Source organism: Salmo salar, chromosome ssa07 (assembly GCF_905237065.1).
Source record: "Salmo salar chromosome ssa07, Ssal_v3.1, whole genome shotgun sequence".
Taxonomy (NCBI): Eukaryota; Metazoa; Chordata; class Actinopteri; order Salmoniformes; family Salmonidae; genus Salmo; species Salmo salar.
In genome coordinates, this window is record NC_059448.1 from 25,970,591 (window position 1) to 25,987,805 (window position 17,215).

The following is a 17,215-nucleotide window of genomic DNA, read 5'->3' on the forward strand; positions in this document are numbered from 1 at the left end:
ACCAAAATCAGATTTACTATTATAAAAGTTTGATTACCTTTTGTTTTCTTCGTCAGAATGCACTCCCAGGACTGCTACTTCAATAACAAATGTTGGTTTGGTCCAAAATAATCCATCGTTATATCCGAATAGCGGCGTTTTGTTCGTGCGTCCCAGACACTATCCGAAATGGTAAATCAGGGTCGCGCACATGGCGCAATTCGTGACAAAAAAATTCTAAATATTCCATTACCGTACTTCGAAGCATGTCAACCGCTGTTTAAAATCAATTTTTATGCAATTTATCTCGTAAAAAAGCGATAATATTCCGACCGGGAATCTCCTTTTCGGCAAACAGAGGAAAAAACACAAAGACGGGGGCAGCCAGTGCACACGTTTAAGCCCACAGTCCCTTGATCGGCCACTTGACAAAGGCGATAATGTGTTTCAGCCTGGGGCTGAAATGATGACATTCAGGTTTTTCCCGGGCTCTGAGAGCCTATTGGAGCCGTGGGAAGTGTCACGTTAGAGCAGAGATCCTTTGTAATTGAATGAGATGTCAAAGAAAGACAATAAATGGTCAGACAGGCCACTTCCTGTAAAGGAATCTCTCAGGTTTTGACCTGCCATTTGAGTTCTGTTATACTCACAGACACCATTCAAACAGTTTTAGAAACTTTGGAGTGTTTTCTATCCAAAGCCAATTATATGCATATTCTAGTTACTGGGCAGGAGTAGTAACCAGATTAAATCGGGTACGTTTTTTATCCAGCCGTGTCAATACTGCCCCCTAGCCCTAACAGGTTAAAATCAATTTTTATGCCATTTTTCTCGTAAAAAAGCGATAATATTCTGACCGGGAATCTGCATTTATGTAAACAGACGAAAGAAAATAAAGCATTCGGTCGACTCGGGCATGCGCCTAAGCCCATAGTACTCTGATCGGCCACTTGCCAAACGCGATAAAGTGTTTCAGCCAGAGCCTGCCTCGATATCATTCAGCTTTTTCCCGGGCTCCGAGAGCCTATGGGAGCCGTAGGAAGTGTCACGTTATTGCAAAGATCCTCAGTCTTCAATAAAAAGAGCCAAGATGAAACACAACTTTTCAGACAGGCCACTTCCTGCATGGAATCTTCTCAGGTTTTGGCCTGCCAATTGAGTTCTGTTATACTCACAGACACCATTCAAACAGTTTTAGAAACTTTAGGGTGTTTTCTATCCAAAGCCAATAATTAAATGCATATTCTAGTTACTGGGCAGGAGTAGTAACCAGATTAAATCGGGTACGTTTTTTATCCGGCCGTGTCAATACTGCCCCCTAGCCCTAACAGGTTAAACATAGTGGATAGTGATAAGTCAGTGTGTGCAGATTATTATACCCAGCATCAGGAACCCGTCCCTGGGTAGATACTTGGTCCTGTTGGGGGTCCAGGTTGTCCTCTGGGGCTGGTGGGGCCTACAGGGAGAGAGATACTCATGAAACACACAGATCATATTTTACTGTATGATAAGCAACCTAGTTGAAAGACAGGTGTACCCGTGAATATTCTGTTACAACAATATCCTGTAATGAGAAATGCATATTATAATACTGTTTTAAACTTTTGTAATTAGACATTTTTATCCTAAACATTAATGAAAACGTTAAATGAGATATTATAAAAGTCTCACCTTCGGCGTTTTATATTAACACAGCCAGCAACAACCAGGCCCACAACCACTCCTACTAGGACTGATGTAGAGGGTCCAGGAGTTACACCTGGAGAGAGAACAGGTAGTTGTAGAAAATAAAAAAAGTAGTGGACAAAGCAAAACATTAATACACATTTCTACACAGACATGTACACACACACAACATCATTCACAGTGATAGTGACAGGATCACTGATGATTAATGATATGGATCTGGACTGGATCTCTCCTTGACACCAGTAGAGACCCTGGTCAGACTCAGCAGCTCTACTGATGGTGAAGGTGGCTCATGTTTTAGTGTGTCTGTCAGACAAGGTCACTACTGTCTTAGTGTTGTCTTTTTATCATGTATAGCTCCAGCCACTGTCAGATCCCACTGTACATGTCAGAGTTACTGTCTTTCCAGTGTATGCAGGGTTTGGATTTACGGTCAGTGTAATTTCAGGAAGAGCTAAGAAAACAAAGACCAAAATGTCAAATCTGATACATGCTTGATCATTTAAAATCATTTTTCTGTTGCAGTTAAGTTTTGTTGAAAGTTGAGTTTACATACTGTAGGGGTATGCTGACTCCATTCAGTTAGAATTTACAGTGTTTACAGTGTTTACAGTACGGTATTTACATTAACCCTCCTTGACTCAGAATTCAGAAAGTCCAGATATTAATTGAAGATAAATAATGAACTCACCAGTGACGTTGATGTGGAGAGATAAGCTGAGATATGAATATTGGGGCGGTCTTGTCATTGTCCCCTCGCACTGGTTCTGACCAGCCTGGTCAGAGAGAGAGATGGTGATGGTTCTACTGGTCTGTCCTGAAATCTGTTCTTTATTTATTAACCAGTGGTAAGTCCAGCCTGTGAAGTCTGATATGTCACAATGCAGCTTCTATTAGATACAGAGGTACCATACTCTGGAATTCTTATCTTCACATTGTCAAAACCTCATCATCCCTCAATAACTTCAAGCGCAGACTGGGGGTCAGCCTGATGAACCAAACTACCCAATAATCCCCTTCATGTAACCTAACTCTCACTCACACACACAAACAAATGTACACACATATAATCAAATATGTTTTTTCTTGTTTACTGAATATATTATGTACACTTATAATTAATATGCTTTGTTTAACTGATTGAACAAAGCATATTAACAGTGGTGTTTTTCATATCAGCCATTTTGGGCTTCTAACCTCAATAAATAAAAGATAGACAGATAGTGTAGGCCTCCCCTCAAACCGTTGCTAAGTTGTCAGGTGGCAAGCCAAGACAGCTAACCTTAGTTGTCCCCCCCCCCCCCACACACACACACAGAGTGTAGTTTAATTTTGCTTCACATCATTACATTTTGAAGACATGAATCCAAAGTTTTTTTTTACTATTTACCTTGTAGTGTGTAGAGTTTGAGACGCTGTGTGAAGAAACAAGGTAAACATCTGGGGTTTCTTATCGCCCCCTTCAGGACAGACCTGTAACTACTCCACATTCTTGTAGAACACAATATAGAAACTAAGATGTGATTGGTCACATAGCAACAACATAACCCCTCAGTCTACTGGGTCTGTCCCCTTATTCCTTCCGCTCTCTATGTCATCATATTAGTTTATTATATATGTTTCTCAGGCTCATGCTACAACCTGATTAAAAGCTGTAGTGACCAACAACTCCATTACTCTGCAGTCGGTAAACACAGTGTAACCAAACAACGTCATCAGTTACCACATTTATTGTGCATATATGACATACTTCATATTCTATGAATGAAACATATTCTTGTCCAATAAAGGAAATAGTTAGCTAACAATATTCAAAATCCAGAGAAATACATTAATCATCATCATCGCAGAGTTGCACATAAAGTGTACTCCATTCTGAGCCTCTGGCAAGTCCTCCGGATGTCTACAGTTCCTGCGGCTCTGATGCTTAAAGAGAAACAGAAAAAAATAGCATCTGATGTCATGTTCATCTCTACACAACTTCCTCTTACTGTAAAAGTAAATGGAAACATCAGCACTGTGGTCTTTCTGTGGGAGGAAGAGATAAATATAGTATATATCAGAGAAAGATACTTAGTGGATAAAACATAGTTGTACAAAAAGTGAAGTCAATATTGCATTTATCATACCTGGTCATGTTCACACGTTCAGTACAATCTTTAATGTCACTAAGAGAGGTGTCAAAGGTTTGACGTCATGGCATGTTTATCATTTGGTTTATGTTGTAGCTGTTTGGAGGACAACTGCATGTATATGTTCTTGAGATAGAGTCTGTCAACTGTTCAAAGTAATAACCCAGGAAAGTAGTGATCACAGTGATAGTTTGAATGTAAAGGAGATAAATGAATAAGTAAACTACAGAAAATGTATGCTGCAAGAACATTGTCATTCTTCGCTCTGAAAAGGACATAAATCAATGCACAACTTTTCATGTGTACTCATCAGCCCAGCAACTAGGTTTTCACAGGTTTTTGCATATGATTACAACCATTTCTCTATTTGACTCTCTCTGATCACAGCGGAAAAAGACAGCTTCACAGAGTGCCTTCCTTCACAAACCCACACTGCTAAAGATGAAGAGAGAAAACCATGACCCCTCAACTATGACAAACAAGTGCCCTAATATGAAGTTCCTCAGCTTTTTAATTTCATTCACTGTGCACTGGAAGAAAAAAAAAACTTAACCAATTGCTTAATTAGCATTATTATGCAAGTTGAGTGGACTGAAAAATGTGAAGAATTTAAGCCAATGAGTTAGTCTTTAATCAACAAACTCTGCTTGAAGTCAGTTGTATTTGAACAAGCTTGTTGAGTAAAATACAAAATGAATCTTTGCTCAAAACAACACCAATCATTATCATTATTCCAGCATGATCTCTTGCAGGGTGATTTTCAGAATGCTTTGTTTCAATACCTGTGTATTTGCATGTACTATGACTGGTTGATTAATCTTATGCTACACAAACATAGATAACATACATTTTTCAAAACTAATCCTATCTGTTACTAGTTGGACTTATTTCACATGTTTCGAAACTAATCCTATCTGTTACTAGTTGGACTTATTTCACACATTACTGATATGTTTGTTCCAGTCGATATGATTTAGGTAGTCTCAATAATCAATCTTCTCTACCCCAGCAGTCATTCTGAATGCAGGTTGCGTGTGCCTGAAAGTTGCAATTGTTGGATATCCTAACTTTGGCTGGATTCCAATAGAAATGACAGGTCCTTTTGCAAGCCGGCATAATTTGACTAAATCAGGAGTTTCAGACCAGTGTGTTAGGGTGTAACTAGGCCCCCGGGGGCTTTATGATATATGTAATGTGTTGTCATAATGAGTTTAATTTTAAAGATGACATATCCACTTAGACATTCACTAGGTGAAGGCTACAGTACTGAAAACCATTCAATACAACAATCATGCCTCTGTCGCTAACAAATACAGTTGTGAGTGGTAATTCAAATTCATTCTAAATGCAAGGCACTCAAGGTATGCAAATAAGGTAGAATTATTTGTTTCTCTGAACAGCATATTTTTTTAGAATGAACTGAATTCCATCTGGTTATTGGGACAGACATGAATGCCATTCTGGACATGCGGACAAATCAAATAAGACCATCTACAATCAAAACGTAACCAAGGCTCTACAGCATATACTCTGAATTCAACCTCATTGATGCCCAGCGAGCACATAATCCTAACACAAAAAAATAGTACACTTTCTTTTCACAGGCATAAAGCAACCTCACTAATCAATGTCATACTGTTAACAAAAACTATTTTCTTTAATCTAGAAAATAAAAATTTGACATATGAGCTTGTCTGATCACCACGCTTTCTACTGCCTATTACCGAATCTTCTAATTGTATCTAGGCCTTCAAAGAAAGGTATAAGGCCTTATGACATACTGTATATATGAGAATCATCAAAGGGAGAAGGAAATAAAGCAAATAGTATAGGTTGTGATGAAATTCAACAGTAACATCTAGGCCTATCTACAGAATATAGAAGTGTAAGATGCAGAGCATGCAGAGGGTTCCATATCTATGGAATGCCCAGCCTATGACCACATCCTGTTCAGCTCACAGTAATTTCTGGTAGGGAGAGGAGGGTGCCTTCTGGACGTCCAAATGTGATCTTGTCATACAGAGTCTACAGCTACATGTGACAGATAATCAAGAAGAAACTGTTTCAGCATCAAGAAAGGTAGTGACTCTTCTCAAAGTAGACTACATAGTCTTCCATTCAACTGCAGACATTTTACCATTTATATCTTATCTTGTTCAATTTTGTAACGGCTGTCTGAGGAAGAAGTGGACCAAAATGCGGCGGAGTTAGGGTTCGTCATATTTAATTACACGAACACTATGCAATGTACAAAAACAACAAAACTGACAGCCAACACAGTCCTGTCAGGTGCAACCACAATGACAAGCACAATTACCCACGAAACACAAAGGAAACGTAGGCAACTTATGTGTGACTCCCAATCAACCACAACCCTCTACAGCTGTGCCTGATTGGAAGTCACACGGCCAAAATCAATGAAACAATAAAACACACACACTCCCTTCTGCCACGTCCTGACCCAACTACACCCTCTACTGGTCAGGACGTGACAAATTTTTACATTTTAGTCATTTAGCAGACACTCTTATCTTAGTAGTGAATGCATACATTGAATAGATTTTTTTTGTCTTTTTATTTTTTTTGTACTGGCCCCCCATGGGAATCAAACCCACAACCCTGGCATTGCACACACCATGCTGGCGTTGCAAACACCATGCTCTACCAACTGAGCCACAGGGAAGACTTCAATCTTGGGATAACTTTTTGTAAGTCGCTCTGGATAAGAGCGTCTGCTAAATGACTTAAATGTAAATGTAAATGTATAACCAGATCATTGACAGTTTCATAGATGGATATTGAGTTTACATTACTATTTTATCTTGACTGGAATCAAAATACAGCCCATTACAATACATACAGCTTCCACACATTCAGATAAATAATAACGACAATGCATATTTACATCTCCAATTCTTGTGTTGTCCATAATATCAGCATATATTGCGTTATCAGTTTGATCTGTTGTGTTTTATAAGAACAAAATATCAACCAAACAGAAACATTTTATACAGAATATCAACAAACATTCCCAGGAAATAATGAGGGGTCTCACTCTTTTTCTAATTTCTAGCAAATCCCCCCCAAAATCCAATCAGCTGAGGAATACTTCTAGAACCACCTGAAATGTCACTTTAAGTATAGCTGAGGGCCCTAAGCTGTACACACCTGTGTTACTTCGGCCCCTGCAGTAGCACACTGCCACAGCTACAGTGAGGATCAGCACCACAGCTCCTCCCACTGATACTCTGATGTAGATGGTAAACCACACCAGTCATGTCACATATTGTACAACACACATGATTAGACTATACAATATGATAAAGACTAAATGGCTCTATATCATATACATCCAATGTAATCACATGCATTACATATTATATTTGACAACATAAGCGTATAAGCACACTGAAAAGTGTATGGAAGGGATTATTATGATATCTAGGTACCTGGGGTGGTTGTGTCATTACTACACTTTACTGTCGCAAAGGCAGTTTTCCAACTGACTTGGTTGGAGGCGTTGCACTTTACACTGATGTCTCCCTCTGCTGGTGAGAGAGAGAAGTGAATCTGCTGGGCGTCCCCATAGATCTCATTGTCTCTCTCCCAGGTGTAGGTAATGTTGGAGTAGCAGGACACGTTGCACACCAGCCTCACCGTACAGGAGTGGTTGGCCAATCGCTTGTATTGCGGTTTTATTGTGTTTAAAATGTTCAAATAAATAAAAAATTGTTACAAAACTTACCATAGTGGAGGTTGGAGAGAAGGAGAAGTAGTATTCCCTGTTTGGAGAAGCAGGAGAAGGGACCACCAGACATCTCTTTAAGGTGTTGTATGACTGTTTCCTCTGGCTGTATGTCCTTATCTATCACTGTCACTGGTAGCTAGCAGTTGACTAACCAAAACACACAGAGAAGAAAGAGCAGAGACTTCCTCTTGATGAGGGCTGCTGTTCTATAAGTAATTACTGTATGTTAGCTGAAAAATAAGTCACATATTATAGTTGCTCTCTGAAAATACCCCTTCACTCAGCTTGAGAGTTAGATGATGAGGTGTGGGTGTGTTTGAGGTCTGTCACTGTGTTGATCAGTCTGATTGTGGTGGTTTTGGAGCATGTGTTTCCTATCTGCTGCTGGTTGTGTGGTTAATGGTCATGGTGTTTCACAGATACCGGTAGCTTTGTTACTTTATGAGCAGACCACTCAATGTTGCAGAGAAAGGGAAAGGAGGGAGATAGAGGGCTCGGAAGAAGAGAGAAAGACAGAGAGCGAGATTGAGAGAGAGACAGAGAGAAAGAAAGACAAAGAGCGAGGGGGAGAGAGACTGTGAGGGGGGGTTAGAGAGAGCGAGAGAGAGCAAAAATGTCATAACAGTGTCTGTGCAGTTTCCTCTTGGCTTCATATGCCTGCAGAAGTGTTTGCATGACTTCTTCTGCATGCTCATAGGTCAGTGTGGCTGAGGGACATGAAACACCTGCCAACCCTTTCGGAAGGTAGTGGGTCCCAGGTTACTGATAGAGGCCTCCCTTCTACGTTTCAGGTAACATCTCTTGGTGATGCCACTTCCTGTGACTGTTTCTCAGGAGCAGTGACAATGACCTGGCTGCCTGCTGTCTGTCTGACCACATAGACATAAACACATAAACACAGAAACCCCCTAACTGGAACAGTGACCTTCCTGACCATGCAGGGACACTGAAGATAGCAGTCAGAGTCATACACCACTAATGTCATTAATCGTTTTGTCCTGTCTGTAGGATGAGCAGGTAATATGGGAGAACAGGTACTCATTCATACGTAGGTTACTAGATCCTCAGAACTCCTGCGGAGTATATGACATCACAAACCTGAGAAGAACTATTCTATTCAGACACACTCTTCCCCCAAAAGTCATTCTGAAAATACCAATAGGTCTTCAGCTGATGGGGTACGGCTTTTGAACTTTGCTCACGGGGCATTTATGTTATGTTCTTCAAGATTCAATGGGTAGATATAATTAAGTCCAAAAATGGATGCAGAAATAGCAGATTGCCTTTTAACTCACACATTGTGGAGCCTGAGATCTATACTAGGCTGAAAGGAGGTTTGACCAAATTAGGTTGTATGGAAAAGTTGATGATGACAATATCCATGTACTGTAAGAAAACACTCATACCATCTGGTGGATAAAAAATTGTTTATTAAAAAAGCACAATGCAAAGACATTGTTAAAGTACATTCCATTAGAAGGAAACATGAATAATACTTTTTGGAAATTCACATACAAATATGTTATTCTATGATCTGAATGACAGACATAATAAATCGAAGATAATACGTTTTAATAAATTTACAACAAAACACTACAATTCAATACACAACAAAAAGCAGATACAATTTCTGTTGCTGCAGATAAGATCCATCATCATTAATCCATGTAATTAAAAAAAGCTGTTAAAGTAATACACAATTAAACCATGCTTAAATAATATATCTGTTGGTAAATAAAATAAGTAAGAACTCTTTAATGTACAAGGTGTTATTGTGTGTGTGTTTGTGTGTGTTTGTTTGCTTGTGTGCGTTGAGAGTGCAAAATCCATGTTCCGGGTTCCTTCTACTCCTCCTCTAATGTTGTGTCCTTCCATCCCTCCATCCATCCATCCTTCCATGCCTCCATTCCTCCATCCCTCCATTCCTCCATCCCTCCATCCCTGACCCCTCAAGTACCTGCAGCATATCACCACACAAAGTTGTTTAGGACACGCAGTCAAACAAACTCTTAAGAATCAAACAAAGATACATACTTTAAATAGATACAGTATACTTTGATATCAGAGCATTAGTTCCATATTAGTATCATATAAGTATCAATAGCTTATGGCTATTAGTCTTACCTGGGGCTGTACATGGCTTCACTTGAGAATAGACCGAATCTGCCTCAGGTGGGGTTGCTGTTTCTTTAAGGAGTGAGGATAAAACATCAGCATAATATAACAGTTATATACAGAGTATTATACAGCTAGTCAATATGGGGTCAGAGGTGTGATGTTATGATAGGGGGAATATGGAAGGAGGGATGTCCACATCCACGTCTTCGGCACCTGGGGAACAGTGGGTTAACTGCTTTGCTCAGGGGCTGAATGACAGATTTTTACCTTGTCAACTCAGGGATTAGATCCAGCAACCTTTCGGTTACTGGCACAGCAACCTTTTGGTTACTAACCACTAGGCTACCTGTATTTTAACTTTAGCATGAATACAGTATAGAGTTGTTGTTGCTTTTGTTCTTCATATGTTTAATATTACTAACATATTAACAGTAAGTAGAGATATTAGTGTATTACCTGTATATTTCAGATGCTGGTGCTGCTACTGCTGGATCAAGTGATGTGCGCACAGATTCAACTCAAAAAGTTGGACAAGAAAAAGAAAAGAAATTCTCAACTGTCACATAAATTAATACAAAATGTAGCAGTGTTTTTTACTCATCAAATTTGATAAAAATGAACAAATTCTCTCCTCCTCCTCAGAAATGACAGCTGATCCAGAAGAAAATCCAGTCTATTCTGAGGTCAAGACCGGGAAGACCAAAGGTGAGACCCATTCTACAGGTTGGCAGTCAGTGAAATCTAAATGTGTGTTTTTGGAGTTTCAAAAAAGATGCTGAATAATCTAATTCCTTAATTTATTGACTGGAAATGTCCATTTTCAGCAGCAACTGGATGTGATGTGACCTATGCTGAGGTTGACCTTAAACAGAAGGCCAAAGCCAAGAAGAAGAAAGGTAAGATTGGACATCCCTCCTTTCATTTTCCCACTATCATAACCACACACCTCTGACCCCAAATTGACTAGATGCATAATATTCTGTGTATAACTGTTATATTATGCTGATGTTTTATCCTCATTCCTTACAGAAACAGCAACCCCACATGACGTAGATTCGGTCTATTCTCAATTGAAGCCAGGTACAGCCCCAGTTAACCTCTCTGGGCCAGTGGGACGCTTGCGTCCCACCTACTCAACAGCCAGTGTAATCCCGTGGCGCGATATTCAAATACCTTAGAAATGCTATTACTTCAATTTCTCATAGATATGACTATTTTACACCATTTTAAAGACAAGACTCTCGTTAATGAATTTCCTTAGCCCCATCCCTCAGCCATATACAACAAAAAGTGTCAGGGTGGCCATTTTGTGGGAGTTTGAATTACGGACTGCAGCTTTAAATGGCCGCTGACTTCCCATGTTCTGCACACAGAGAGTGTACAGAGACCAAAAACACCAAAACACCACTCGTTAATCTCTTAACACAGTTTACTATAACTGTAGCAAAGGAACCCTCAACCATTTACAATAATCACAACTTGATACAACAACACATCCAACACATATTACATTTTATATTCATTGTCATTGACAGCACATTTTGCAACCACTGAGTTAGCACCACTCTTTAGTTCCTGAGTGATGACCTGGTTAAATGCACACCACACTAACCAGGTCTGCATGGCATCGGCTATACAAGCTCAGGTTCTCACAGTGTTGCAACATCGATGTAGTAGGGTGGTCACTTTCTTTCTTCATATCTACACCATATTTGCTGATATTTCCTTTGAGTGCCATTTACTAATATTTTCCCAATAAGGGCTAAAACACCATAAACAAAGCTAAAGCATGAAACTGTCTTCATTTCGATTAATGTCTTATTCCTTTTTCCCTTAAATTCTTAGTAAATCAGGTAATTAGTGTTCATAAACAAACACACTAACTCAGTACTTACATAGTAGCAAACAGAGCAAGGTGTGCTCCATTCTGTCCCCACAGACAAGTGACTTTCTCTACAACTACAGTCCTTCTAACAAACCTCTCTACTTCCTATATGATGACAGTCTGCTTAGATCACAAAAACTTCACCATACACAGAAAAACAGAGAGAAAGATTCTTGAGAAATGTAAAAATAGATATGTAAGTGTAGGACTTCCCTCAAACTTTCACTCAGTTGTCAGTTGGCAAGCCAAGCCAGCAAACCTCTGTTGGGGCACAATGGAAATGGACATCTCCAGCCACCCTTCACATCTCTCTCTCTCTCACACACACACACACACACACACACACACACACACACACACACACACACACACACACACACACACACACACCTCAGATGGTTCTGTTATAAGTAATACATTTAGTTAGCTACTGTCTACATATATATGTTTGTTATTGTGTTGTATTTCAATTTGTCTGTATACAGTATGTGATGTGTATCAGGTCTGTTGTTCATGTACTGTATTATGTGTGTGTTGTTTGTGTGTGTGTGTGTGTGTGTGTGTGTGTGTGTGTGTGTGTGTGTGTGTGTGTGTGTGTGTGTGTGTGTGTGTGTGTGTGTGTGTGTGTGTGTGTTGTGTGGTTTGTTTGTGTGTGTGTATATTGTTTGTTTGTCTATTGTTTATTTTAGTCATTATTTGTTTTACTTTTTTCACTTGATTTTCTTTTTGTAAATTATTTGCTTTACTTATTTAATAATACATTTTTATATGCATTATATATATATTTTTGTGTGTATTTTCTTAAAACCGCATTGTTGGTTAAGGGTTTGTAAGTAAGCATTTCACTGTTGTATTCGGCGCATGTGACAAATAACTTTTGATTTATTTGCGTTATTTATTACCACTGACCAGAGATGGGAGGAGTTTCAAAGCTGTAACTGGGGAACTGGGTTTCCAGGTTAAAGTCTAGAGTTTCATTCAGCTTCACATCATTACATGTTGAATACATGAATCTATTTTCTTTAACTATTTACCTCTAAAAATATCTAAGTGGTTTGTTGTAGAGTATGGGACACGTGTACAACATGTGTGAAGAAACCAAGAGAAAGGTTACAGGGGAAAGCAGTTACAGACTTCACCTTTAGTTGGTATCCTATGGTAAACATCTGGGGTTTCTTATCGCACCCTTCAGGGACATGCTTGTAACTACTCCACATTTTTTTGGATCACAATATCAAAACGAATCAATCAAATTTATTTTTAAAGCCCTTTTTAAATCAGCAGATGTCACCAAGTGCTTCACAGAAACCCAGCCTAAAACACCAAACAGCAAGCAATGCAGATGTAGAAGCACGGTGGCTAGGAAAAACTCTAGAGAGGAACCAGGCTCTGAGGTGTGGCCAGACCTCTTCTGCTGTGCCGGGTGGAGATTATAAGAGTACATGGCCATTAAGGGCTCAGTTCCTCCTGGGGGGAGGGGAGGGGAGGGGGGGAGCGGGAACGAGAGAATTAGTGGTCAAAAAAAAGTGAGGCCCGCATCCATAGAGACACATACCAGCTCTACTGGTATTACTAATACTACCAGCAGTACTACACCTGCACCTGTCAATGACACAAGTTGTTCTGCTTCCACGAGCACATCCAATGCTAGCATCAGTAATTCTACATTTATTGTTAGACCAGCTAGCATGGACACTGACAGTTGTGAATCTGATGCAGCCCGAAGAGCTACTGCCCCTTTACCCCGGGTAAGAACTGAACAGACAGGGACGTTGGATCCTCAAAGAGGCGCAAATATGATGAGATTTCCATTGTTTTGAGGTTCATTTATATTGGGAGTAGTGCCTTTGCTCAGCCACAGTATGTTATATGTGCAAAAGTACTATCTCACAACTCGATGAAACCTTCACTCTTGCACAGACATTTAGAAACAAAACATGCCAGTTTGAAAAATAAGCCACAGGAGTTTTTTGAGCGAGAATTAAGACGACTTTCGAGTAGTAAGACATGTATAAAAGCAACAGATACCATTAATAAGAACGGGCTACAAGCATCTTATATGGTGAGCTAAAGAGTGGCTAGGACAGGCAAGCCCCATACTATTGTGGAGGACTTAATTCTTCCTGCTACCGCGGATATGGCTGGAACATTGCTGGGGGAAAAGGCCCAAAAAACTATACAGGCAATTGTCACGTCCTGACCAGTAAAGGGGTTATTTGTTATTATAGTTTGGTCAGGACGTGGCAGGGGGTATTTGTTTAGAGTGTTCCGTGGTTTTTGGTTATGTTATATGTTAGTATATTTCTATGTTCTGGTCTAGTCTTTTTAGTTTTATGTTTAGGGTTATTTAATGGACCTTCAATTGGAGGCAGCTGTTCCTCGTTGCCTCTGATTGAAGGTCCTATATAGAGGGGTGTTTTTGTAATGGGTTTTGTGGGAAGTTGTTTTTGCATAGCTGTGTGTAGCCTGCATTACTGTTCGTTCGTTCGTTCGTTCGTTCGTTTTCTTGTTTTGTTTTGTTTTTCAGTGTTCAAATAAAAGCAATCAACCCGCTGCGCCTTGGTCCATTACATACAACGACCGTTACAGCAATGCCTTAATCAAACAATACTGTTTCGCGCCGTATCAGTGACATGGCAAGAGATGTTTTGAAACAATTACAGCTTCGCATACAAGCCAGTGAATTCCATGCGTTACAGCTGGATGAGTCAACAGATGTGGCGGACCTGGCACAGCTCCTGATATATGTCCATTACATTTATGGGGGGGGTCAATACATTTTTTAAGTACTGGACAGCTTTGTGACATCAAATGGACTTTGGTGGTCAAGATGTGTTGGTATCTGTACTGATGGGGCAAAAGCCATGACAGGGAGACATAGTGGAGTGGCAACGCGAGTGAAAACAGTTGCTCCCGACGCTACTTGCGTACACTGCAGCATCCACCGAAAGGCTCTTGCTGCCAAGGGAATGCCTGATACCTTGAAAGACGTTTTGGACACTACAGTGAAAATTGTTAACTTTGTTAAAGCAAGGCCCCTGAACTCTTGTGTATTTTCTGCATTTTGCAATGATATGGGCAGCGACCATGTAACGCTTTTGCAACATAGAGAAGTGCGCTGGTTATTAAGGGGCAAAGTATTGACAAATTTTTTAAAATTGAGAGACGTGCTTAAAGTTTTCATTACTGATCGTAATTTTCACTTGTCTGACCACTTGCATGATGAAGAGTTTCTCACACAACTGGCGTATCTGGGTGAGGTTTTTTCATGCCTGAATCTAGAAGTACAGGCTCTCAGCAACTATATTCTATGTGCGGAAGTTGGAGCTCTTCTCTGTCTGTATTAACAAGGACAGCACACAGGTCTTTCCACCGTTGTATGATTTTTTTGTGTGAAAATGAACTCAAGCTCATGGACAATGTCAAATGTGATATAGCGAAGCACCTGAGTGAGTTGGGTGTACAATTATGCAGGTACTTTCCCTAAACGGATGACACACACAGCTGGATTCGTTAGCCCTTTCATGCCCTCCCTCCCTCCCTTTCATGTCCACTTACCGATATCTGAACAAGAGAGACTCATCGAAATGCCAACAAGCGGTACTGTGAAAATTGTATTTAATCAGAAGCCCCTGCCAGATTTCTGGATTTGGCTGCGCTCAGAGTATCCTCCCTTGCCAAATCAAGCTGTTAAGATGTGAGAGGGGATTCTCGGCCCTCACTAGCAAGAAAACTAAATACAGGCACAGACTGTGTGTGGGAAATGATTTAATACAACCCAACATTGCAGAGTTATCCTTTCAAGCACAGCCTTCTCATTAACATGTGATGAGTTATTCACAATTTTTGATGAACAAATAAGGTTTTATATGTTTATATGGTTAAAGAAAGAGCAAAATCATTGATTATTATTATATTATTATTTGTGTCCTGGTCCTTTTAGAGCTCTTTGTCACTTCCTACGAGCTGGGTTGTGAGAAAAATGCACACTCATTCTTATGTTTAATAAATGTATCGTATAGTGTGTGTGGCAGGCTTACAATGATGGCAAAAAACAACATTTGAGAATGCGCTAACCCTGGTGCTAGAAGGGGCTACGCAGCTGGAGTTTGAATGTTTGAAGGGCTACGCGACTATAAAAAGTTTGGGAACCACTGGTGTAGACCAATTAGGGTTTCCAATCTCTCCAAAATAATGTGGTGATCGATGATGTCAAAAGCAGCACTAAGGTCTAGGAGCACAAGGACAGATGCAGAGCCTTGGTCTGACACCATTCAAATGTTATTTAGCACCTTCACGAGTGCAGTCTCAGTACTATGATGGGGTCTAAAATCAGACTGAAGTATTTCGTGTACATTATTTGTCTTCAAGAAGGCAGCGAGTTGCTGCGCAACAGATTTCTCTAAAATGTATGAGTGGAATGGGAGACTCGATATAGGCTGATAGTTTTTACACATTTTCTGGGTCAAGGTTTGGCTTTTTCAAAAGAGGCTTTATTACTGCCACTTTTAGTGAGTTTGGAACACATCCGATGGATAGGGCGCCATTTATAATGTTCAACATAGGAGGGCCAAATACGGGAAGTAGCTCTTTCAGTAGTTTAGTTGGAATAGGGTCCATTATGCATCTTGAGGGCTTAGAGACCATGACTATTTTCATAAATGTGTCAAGAGATAGGATTAAAAAACTTGATTGTCTCCATTGATCCTAGGTCCTGGCAGTTCTGTGCAGACTTAGGACAACTGAGATACGGAGAAATACGCAGATTCAAAGAGGAGTCCGTAATTTGCTTTCTGATGATCTTCATCTTTTCATCTAAGAAGTTCATGAATTCATCACTGCTGAAGCGAAAACCATCCTTTCTTGTTGAATGCTGATTTTTAGTTAGCTTTGCGATATTATTGAAAATACATTTTGGAATGTTGATTTTGTTTTTAGGGGTGCGACTGCATCTAGGGTATTACGGAAGGTTAAATTTAGATCCTCAGTTAGGGGGTTAACCGATTTTTGTATTCCGACTTCCTTGGGTAGGTGGAGGGAGTCTGGAAGGGCATTTCGGAATCTTGTGGTTGTCAGAGAATTTATAGCACGGCTTTTGATGATCCTTGGTTGCGGTCTGAGCAGATCACTTGTTGCGATTGCAAATGTAAAAACAGTACCTATAAAAAGTGATTGAGTATGTTCCATAGAGTTCAGTAGTTCAGAGTCTCACAACTCAACCAGCGATTGAGTTTTGAGACTCTGCTGTAGAGCTCATCACTCCCCTCAACTGGGAGGGGGCATTGGTCACATAGCAACAACATAACCCCTCAATCTACTGTGTCTGTCCTCTTATTCCTTCCTCTCTCCATGTCATCATATTAGTACAGACATGAAGCACTTCTGTATGGGTTCATATCAGTAGAAATCAAATCTAAATGTGGTTTACAGAAGACTGACAGCAATATGGTGCATAGAGATTTTGTTAGAAAGTGTTGCTTTACACATGTCACGCCCTGACCATAGAGAGCCCTCGGGGTTCTCTATGGTGTAATAGGTCAGAGCGTGACTAGGGGGGTTTTCTAGTTATTATAGTTCTGTGTTGGTGTGTGAGTATGGTTCCCAATTGGAGGCAGTTGAATATCGTTGCCTCTAATTGGGGATCATACTTAGTGTGTCCCTTTT

The 17,215-nt window shown here is 40.0% G+C and overlaps 1 long non-coding RNA gene across 1 annotated transcript; it reads right to left on the bottom strand.

Moving 5' to 3' along the window:
• Nucleotides 1-8,961: 8,961 nt before the first annotated feature.
• On the bottom strand, nucleotides 8,962-11,750 carry LOC106609010 (uncharacterized). The gene is made up of 3 exons (XR_001329624.2): nucleotides 10,123-11,750; nucleotides 9,673-9,735; nucleotides 8,962-9,505 (listed from the first exon to the last, which is right to left on the bottom strand). It is a non-coding gene; the product is annotated as an uncharacterized lncRNA (long non-coding RNA).
• Nucleotides 11,751-17,215: the final 5,465 nt, after the last annotated feature.